This window comes from Hippopotamus amphibius, chromosome 3 (genome assembly GCF_030028045.1).
Source record: "Hippopotamus amphibius kiboko isolate mHipAmp2 chromosome 3, mHipAmp2.hap2, whole genome shotgun sequence".
Lineage (NCBI taxonomy): Eukaryota > Metazoa > Chordata > Mammalia > Artiodactyla > Hippopotamidae > Hippopotamus > Hippopotamus amphibius.
The window spans coordinates 128,018,127-128,027,377 of record NC_080188.1 but is presented as its reverse complement, the minus strand read 5'-3'; positions in this window follow the sequence as shown (position 1 = coordinate 128,027,377).

Here is a 9,251-nt window from a genome sequence, read left to right as displayed (position 1 = left end):
AGCCCCTGGAGGCTTCAGCCAGTGGGGACAGGGGTAAGGGCCTGCAGGGGCCCCCGTCCTCTGCGTGGGATGGAGCCCCCAGCCACTGCCTGTCACGTGGCTCAGCATGTGACAGCCCTGCCCTGCTGTCTGGAGCTGAGCCAGGCAGAGGCAGAGCCAGCGTCAGGCGGGGCTGGGCTGGAGCTGAGCCTGGCAGCGGTCAGCCAGAAACCAGGCCCAGAGAGGGGCAGCCACTGATCTAAGGCCACACAGCAAATCAGGGACCCACCTGGGGAGGTACTGGTGGGTGGGAGGAGTATGGCAGGATCCTGAGGGGTCCCTTCCTGACCAGCGAGCCCTCCTGCAGGAGTTACTCCTGAACTTGTCACGAATGCAGCCTGGGAAGTCCCCAAAGAGGACTGTCCTCCTGGCACAGGGGTCCTAACCTGGCCTGTGCGTGAAGCTGCCCCAGTCTGAGGGGGCACTGCTCCTTGGGAGGAACAGGGGCCACCCCTCTCCCCTCTCTGGGTTGGATGCCTCTTGTTGATCCTCAAAGCTGCGGGGGCTCCGTGGGACCTGGGGGTGACATCCTTGTCCCAGGGAGCTCGGGATAAATGGAGGATGGTGCATGGGGTGCCACTAGGAGCCACTCTTAGAGCAGCTCCGGCAGGTGGCAGGCTCTGTCATGGCCCCAGGCCAGCCAGTAGCGTGGGTGTTGGGGGGACCACAGAGGCCAGAGGAGGGGGCTCATCTGCCCAGCCAGGCCCTGCCCTTCCGCAACTCCTCTGGGTCTTAGTTCGGAGGAGTGGACGAAAAGACCGTCACGGTTTTCACCTTTGGCCTCCCTCTCTGGGCAGAGAGTTGGGGGAGGGGGAGGGGGTCATGGGCTAAGGCATCATTCATTCATCCCCTCCCTCACCCCTGGAGCTGTTTCAGGGCGTTTGAATCAGGAGCAATAGCTCTCTCTCCTGTTTGCTTTTCTGCAAGGGACATCTATTATTTTCATAGTGAGAACAAAAATGGAACCTAGTATAGAGAAAGTCATTTGACAGCCGTGAGGGTGGATGTGACCGTGCGTGCTTGTGGCCAGGATGGGGCGGGAGGCAGGCACTGGCCTTGCTCGGTTCTCTGCCCTGCAGGTCACATGGGCTGTGTTTAGCTGGGTCCCCTCTAGGACAGCCTCACAGGAAGTCTCAAGCTGCTCCCTGACAGCAACTTCTTAAGCCGTGGGAAAATTCTTTCTGGAAACAAGGAGATATGTAAGTCAGGGTTTAGTGAACAGAATCCAATCTAGGTTTTTTGAGTAGGGAAGATTTAGTACAGGGAATTGGTTTGGTGAGGGAACCTGGGACAGGTCAAAGGCAGGAAGTGGTGTCACCAGTTCCCAGAGGGTTAGGGTCAGCCAGGAAAAGCTAGACCCTGGTAGGTCTGCTCTGTGGAGGCTGGGACCCTGGAGGAGCCAAGCCACTGCCCACGTGCTCGCCCATCCCCACCCTAGTTATACCCTGGCTTCTCTCCTCCTGACTCAGAACCTCCCACTGGCCGAATCTAACCAGGGAGCCTTTGCTCAAGGGTTTGTGTCTTCAGGAGCAGTTTGCCAGTCACACCCAAACCCCAGTCTGGACTGATCCAGAGATGTTTTTCTTGCTAATTGACAGAGTTCCTGAGCATCAGCAGATTTTAGGAGCCCTGAGCCCCAAAGCGCCTGCTTCCCAAAGTCGTTCAGGGTCACCGTGTCAAAAGCTAACAAGACCGAAATTACTCATCACTCAACTTGGGACATTCAAATCTGCATTCTTTCTGTCAATGTTTTAAAAACTTAATCGATTTTTAAAATACAGATGTAGGATAGGGAGGGTGAGAGGCAGGCTCAAGAGGGAGCAGATATGGAGATATCTGTACGACGGTGAGGCAAAAACTATCCGCACTCTGGTTATATCAACACTTCTGTTGGCGGCACTGCCTTATCAGCGCTTTCCGTTCAAGGCTACTGTCTCCCCAGTCACTGTTGTGCAGGTGTGAATGTGTTACATCAGTTCATTTGTAACTGTGGTGCGAGCAACAATGGATGCCCCCACTTGTGATCTGCACTAAAGAGCAGCGTGCAGTGATTTGTATTTTGTGGTCTGAGGGTGTACCTGGTGCTGTTATTTGTCGAAGACTGCGTGCGCAGTATGGAGAAAGTGTTTTGTGGCGAAGAGGTGTGTATGAATGGATAGAGAAGTTCAAGGAAGGTTGCACAAGTGTTAGCCATCAAGAAGGAGCCAGATGCCTGACCCCGTCTACGGATTAAACGCAGAGGACCGCTATCCAAGGGCGTTGCGATTTTGCATGACGATGCACGTCCGCACACTTCTGTCCACACTGTCAACACACTGCAAAAACTTCGTTTTGAGGTGTTAAAGCATCCTCCCTATAGTCCTGACCTTGCTCCACCGGACATTCACCTGTTTGGTTCCCTGAAAGCAGCCCTACAAGGAGGAAGATTCACTTCTGATGGAGAAGTGAAGACAGGGGTGCATGTGTGGCTCGCAGCTCAGGCCCAAAACATTTTTTAATGAGGGAATATGAAAGCTTGTTGACAGATGGACAACGTGTATTGAAAAGCAAGTAGATTATGTTGAAAAATGATGTATTTGTCTTTTCTAAAAGTTAATTAAAATGAATTCTACAGCCAGAGTGCAGACAATTTTTGACTCACCCTCGTATACGTATGGCTGATTCACTTTGTTGTACAGCAAAAACTAACACAACATTTTAAAGCAATTACACTCCAACAAAGATGTATTAAAAATATATAGATGTAAATATATTTCCTTTTCGCTTTTAATAAGATTAGGACAGTGGCATGAGCCTTTGGGTGCCATAACGTCAGGTCTGGAAACAAGCTAGCAGGAACCTCCCTCCCCCAAATGTTCTGAAATGAATCAATTTTAATAAAAGAATTCAACATTGAAAGTTACCGACATCACAGAGGAGTCAACGCGGAACAAGGATTCCAAGGACGTAATTAAATAATCCTGGGACTGTAAACTGTACAGCACCTACTTTCTTAGGTGCAGACCGAGACTCCACAGAAAGCAAGCAATGTTGCAGAAAGCCAGCATCTAAGAAGTCGCTGCCAGTGGGGCTCAGCACGGGGGAGGCCAGGGGGACCACCTGCTTCCTGGAGCAGCGAGCCTGCTCCCCTCCTATCTTCTCTTTGCTTTCTGGCTGGTTTGTAAAACATACTCCACCATCTTGGGGGTCCCCCCTGGTGGGAGATACACAGCCAGTAAGTTCTGGGTCTGCCCAAGGTGTCCCCTGTTCAACAAGCCTTGCTCCTTCTCCTCCTGAGGACTCAAGCCCGCCCAGGAGACCTTTACCCTTTCTTGGACAACACACAGCCACTCTGGGTAAAGACCAGGCCACCTGGAAACCTCGAAATGCTGGATGGTGGGCTCTCGGCCAGAGCTCCAGGAGGCTGAGTCTCGGAGCTTCTTGACCCCTTCAGAGGTCACCCCATCTTCCCTTTGCCCCTTTATAGGACTCACCCCCTACAGTGGAAGTGCAGAGTCCTAACTACTGGACCATTGAGGGAATTCTAAGAGCTTGCCCTCTTTCCTACGCAGTGACAACTAAAAATCTCCCCTGTCCTATCTCTCTTTAAGAGCCATTGGGCCTGGGGCACTGCCTTTCTCTTTCCTTGGGGGCAGTAAAAGAAATGTTCACATATTGAGGTGTGGGGAAGTCATTCTGGCTTGTGCCTGAGTTAACTTGAGTTTGATGCAAACTAGAACAGCCTGTTTGTGGCCTATCAAACATATATTGTACATCCGCTTTAATCATGAAAGAAGAGGGCACCTTGACCAGAATTAAGAACGTCCATGTTAGAAATAGAGATGAAATGTCTCCCTCCCTGAGACGCCAGTGCTGGTAACACCTGCGATAATAAGACTCCCTTTCCAAATGCCAAGCCCGTGCTCACTCGCTGTGTTAGTGCTGATCTGTTTTTTTGGAAGCAATGTCTCCCTGACTTTTTAAAAAAATATATTTATTTAATCTGAGGTTTGATATAACTCAGAATCCTTACTGACAAAACACTGATTTTTTTTTTTAGTTTATATATCACAAAAACAATATCAAAGCCAGGTGTTTTATCAATAAAGAAACGGGGTTAAATGGGAAAAAAAATTTATTTACTTATTTGGTTGTGCCGGGTCTTGGTTCTGGTGGGTGGGCTCCTTAGTTGCGGCTTATGGGCCCCTTAATTGTGGCATGCTAGCTCTTAGTTGTGGCATGCATGTGGGATCTAGTTCCCTGACTGGGGATTGAACCTGGGCCCCCTGCATTGGGAGCTCGGAATCTTATTCTTCTTACAGGTTGTTTATTGATTACTTTTGTTAACAGGTGTCACACTCCCCTCTCTCACCCCTAAAATCTGTTCTGGTCTCCAAGATGCTTCTCTTCCTCTGGCTGCCAGCCTGGCTTTCTCCATTCTGTTTCCAGTTGGCAGAAGTCTTTTTCACCTACTCGTACTTTGCAAGGGAGGAAATATTGGGGTAACTGAAGATAAGGGGAAGGAGCTTTCCACACTGACGCCCAGAGGAAACAGGCACCCTAAGGCCCCTGCTGCATGGCAAGAGGGCCCCTCCCCCACCCTTCCTCCCTGGCTTGTCCCGGGTTCTCGGTTCTCCAGCCAAGGCGCTGGAAGAGCGTGGTGCTCTTGGCTGAGTGATTTCTTTCCTTAACTGCCGCAAGTGTAGAAGGCAGCAGATGGGAAGGTCACTTATAGACCATAGATGCTAGTCTCCACCCAGACCCAAGGGCCCCCTTTCTGATACGGTTTTAGGAGGGTGCACTCCTGGGAGTGGCAGGGGTTCCTCCCTGGCGTCCTCCTCACTCTCCCGCAGACCCTCCAGACCCTCCTGCCTCCTACCTGCCCTCTGCTCCACTGAACCCACCCCCTGCAGCCACGCCACCCACCTCAGACAGCTACCTTCCCCTCCTAGCTGCGTCTCTGTCTCCTGCCTGCCTGCTGAGTTCTACAGGACTACACCCTCCTGGGGGCAGCAAAGTCCACTGCCCAAGAACCCCCAAGCCCCATGACCTCCTGGACCCCATCATCCCTCCCCACCTTGTGCCATGGCCGCACCCTGGACTTTGTCATCTCCCAAGGTAAAGAGCCCCGAGTCCACTCTCTGACCACGGTCCCCCCAGCGCCCACTGCATCCCTGCTCTCCTGCCACCTCCTCGCCTCTGGACCTTGGACCCTGCCTTCTCTCCTGCTCCTTCAATATCTCCCACTGCCAGGTCCTGCCAGCATTTCTCCACCTGTCTGCTTTGCCCATATCTGCACCAGGGCATGGTCTGGAGAAAGTTCTACTGCCTCACAGCCAGAAGCCTCTGTAAATGCATGCCCTCCACACGCCCAGCTCTCCACCTTCCCAGCAACCCTTCTGGGCTGGATATTTGTCATTCATTTACCTGTTCATCCATCCAATCACATTGCTTGAGCACCTACTAAGTGCCAGACACTTAACCTCTGCGTAAGGGTTACGTGATGAAGAGTTGCCCAGGGGAAAAATGAAACCACAGAAAACCAGAAGGGAAATAGTTTGGGTGGGGTTTGTACCCCTCATCAGGGATGGCTTCTTATTCTAAGAGCTGAGGATGGGAAGGACCCCTGAGGCAGGGAAGGGGCTCTCTGACCAGAAGGAACAACTTGCGCAAAGTAGGGTGAGGGAGGGGAATCGGGTATTTTTAAGTTGAGATATAACTGAGATATAACATTGTGTGAGTTTAAGGTGTACAGCATATGGACTTGATATATTTATACTGCAATATGATTGCCATTGCAGAGTTAGCTAACACCTCTCTCGGGTTAGAGAATTATCATTTCTTCTAGCGGTGGAACAATTGAGATCTAGTCTCGGCAGGTTTAGTGTTTATAATACAGTTTTGTTGTGTGTATTAAGTCTCCAGGATTTATTTTTTTTCTTTTTAAAGATTTATTTTATTATCAATTTATTTACTTTTGGCTGCATTAGGTCTTCGATGCTGTGCACGGGCTTCTCGTTGCAGTGGCTTCTCTTGTTGCAGAGCATGGGCTCTAGGTGCACGAGCTTCAGTAGTTGTGCGGGCTTCGGTAGTTGTAGCACGCGGGCTCAGTAGTTGTGGCTCACAGGTTCTAGAGCGCAGGCTCAGCAGTTGCAACGCACGGGCTTAGTTGTTCCATGGCATGTGTGATCTTCCCGGACCAGAGCTCGAACCCGTGTCCCCTGCATTGGCAAGCAGATTCTTAACCACTGCACCCCCAGGGAAGCCCAGGACTTATTTATCTACTAGGTCCAAGTAACGTTCCCTTAAACATCTCTCCCATTCCCCATCCCCTGCTAATCACCATCCCACCTTCTGTTTTATCGAGTTCTTTTTTTTTTTTTTAAGATTCCACATATAAGAGCTATCATACTTGTCCTTATCTGACTTATGTCACTTAGTATAACGTCCTCAGGAGCCATCCATGTTGTCACAAAGTGCAGGATTTCCTTTTTTCTCATAACTGAGTAGTATTCTATTGTATGTATCTATCACATCGTTACCCACACTCATCCACTGATGGACACTTAAGTTGTTTCCATATCTTGGCTGTTGTGAATAATGCTGCAATAACATGGGAGTACAGATATCTCTTCAATATTCTGCTTTCATTCCCTTTGGATAAATACCCAGAAGTGCAATTGTTGGATCATACGGTGGTCCTATTTTTAATTTTTTGAGGCATCTCCATACTGTTCTCCATCGTGGCTGGACCAGTTTACATTCCCACCAACAGTGCACAAGGGTTCCCTTTTCTCCACATCCTCACCAGCACTGGTTATCTCTTATCTCCTTGATGATAGCCATTCTTATGGATGAGAGATGATAAGTTATCTCATTATGTTTTTTTTTTAATAGTAGACCCTTTTATTTAAATCTTTTTAAGATTTATTTATTTATTTATTTATTTATTTATGGCTGCATTGGGTCTTTGTTGCTGCATGCAGTCCTTCTCTAGCTGCAGCGAGAGGGGGCTACTCTTCATCGTGGTGGAAGGGCTCTAGGCACATGGGCTTCAGTAGTTGCGGTGCATGGGCTTAGTTGCTCCGCAGCATGTGGGATCTTCCTGGACCAGGGATCAAATCTATGTCCCCTGCATTGGCAGACAGACTCTCAACCACGGCGCCACGAGGGAAGTCCCTCATTGTGGCTTTGATTTGCATTTCCCTGATGATTAGTGATGTTGAGCTGTTGACTAAAAAAATGCACAACCTAAAATTTGAAAATTATGTTTTATTAGGTAGACTTGCTGAGGACTTAAGCCCAGAGGCAGCCTCTCAGATAGCTCTGAGGGATTGCTCTGAAGAGGTGAGGGAGGAGCCAGAATACATAGGAGTTTCTGCAACAAAAACCAGGTGGTGGGAACATCAAAATTGTACTGTTAATTAAAGAAAACCAGACATCTCAAGTTAATGAATTTAGCACTTTTCTAGGTATGGGAAAGTGCAAGAATATGGGCTTTGTGAAATCATCTCTTTGATGTGCACCTTAGCTATCTAGGGCCAGTGTCCTGCTTTTCTCCATCCTGAATCCCCTGAGGGTGCACAGTCAGAGTGGCTGCAGTGGCTGATGGCTGGATGGCTGCAACATCCTTTGTTTACTGAGGATCCACAGAGCCCTTTTTTGTGTACCTGTTGGCCATTTGGATGTCTTCTCTGGGGAAAAAAAATGTCCATTTAGTTCCTCTACCCATTTTAAAAAATTTATTTATTTATTTATTTACTTATTTATTTATTTTATTGGCTGTGTTGGGTCTTTTTGGCTGTGCGTGGGCTTTCTTTTAGTTGCGGCTAGTGGGGGCTACTCTTTGTTATGGTGCACGGGCTCCTCATTGCTGTGGCTTCTCCTCTGGCGGACCACGGGCTCTAGGCACATGGGCTTCAGTAGTTGTGGCACATGGGCTCAATAGTTGTGGCTCACGGGCTTAGTTGCTCCACGGCATGTGGGATCTTCCTGGAGCAGGGATCGAACCTGTGTCCCCTTCACTGGCAGGTGGATTCTTAGCCACTGTGCCACCTAGGAAGCCCCTCTACCCAATTTAAGTTCAGCTTTTGTTTTTGTTATTGAGTTGTATGAGTTCTTTCTGAATTTCAGATATTAACCCTGTATCAGATGCATAGTTTGTAAATATTCTCCTGTATTCCATAGGTTGCCTTTTTAGTTTAATTGTTTCTTTTGCAGTGTAGAAACTTTTCAGTTTGACATAGTCCCACTTATTGATTTTTTTCTTTTGTTTCAGGCTTTTGATGTCGTATCCAAGAAGTCATTACCAAGACCCATATTGAGGAGCTACTATATTTTCTTCTAGGAGTTTTACAGTTATTAGGTCTTAAGTGTTTTTGATCCATTTTGAGTCAACTTCTGTGAGTACTGTGACATAGAGGTCCAATTTCATTTTGGGCATGTGGTCATCCAGTTTTCCCGACACCATCTGTTGAAGAGATTTTCCTGGAACCAATATTTTGAAAAGTTTCCCAGATATTTCTAACCAGGCCCAAGCCCAGAGCTGCGGAGTGTCAGCTCCAGCAAAGCAAGAATTTCGTGGGCTCTGACTGCAGCCCCAGGCCAGTGCCCAGTCGGGCAGGGGCAGGAGGCTCTGGACCCTGCTGCAGGGTGGTGTGTGGGTGGGTGGGAGGGTCGCCTCACTGCAGTCCAGCAGCCCCCACAATCTTGGCCTCCCAGTGGCCCTGCCAGACCTCGCACTTACGGATGCCAAAAGGAAGCTCAGGGTGAATGCGAGGTGGGCATAGGACTGCCAAGTCCTGTGGTGGGATCCCCCTCCTGCCCACTCTGGGGGCTCTTTGCTGACCTGCAAACACACCAAATGGGACCTGGAGGTGGGGAAGGGATGACAGTGGTAATGCTAAGAGGAGTTATTACATGCCTGGTACTTTCCTAAGGCTTTGCATTAACTCAATAACCCTGAAATAGCCCTTGGAAGTCGTGCTGAGTATCCCTGGTTTACAGGTAAGGAAACTGAGGCACAAAGAAGCGGAGTTAATCCCCAAAGTCACAGTGCCAGGAAGCAGCAGAGTGGGGATTGGAACTCGCACCTCGCATGCCTGAGGCCGACGATGGACACACGGGTGCTCCCCTACGCCCCCACCCCGTCCCCACCCCTCTCCCTTCCCCTCCCCCGACACAAGCACACGCACTCTAGACACGCCCCCAGCCCTGCGGGAGGAGGTGGCCCG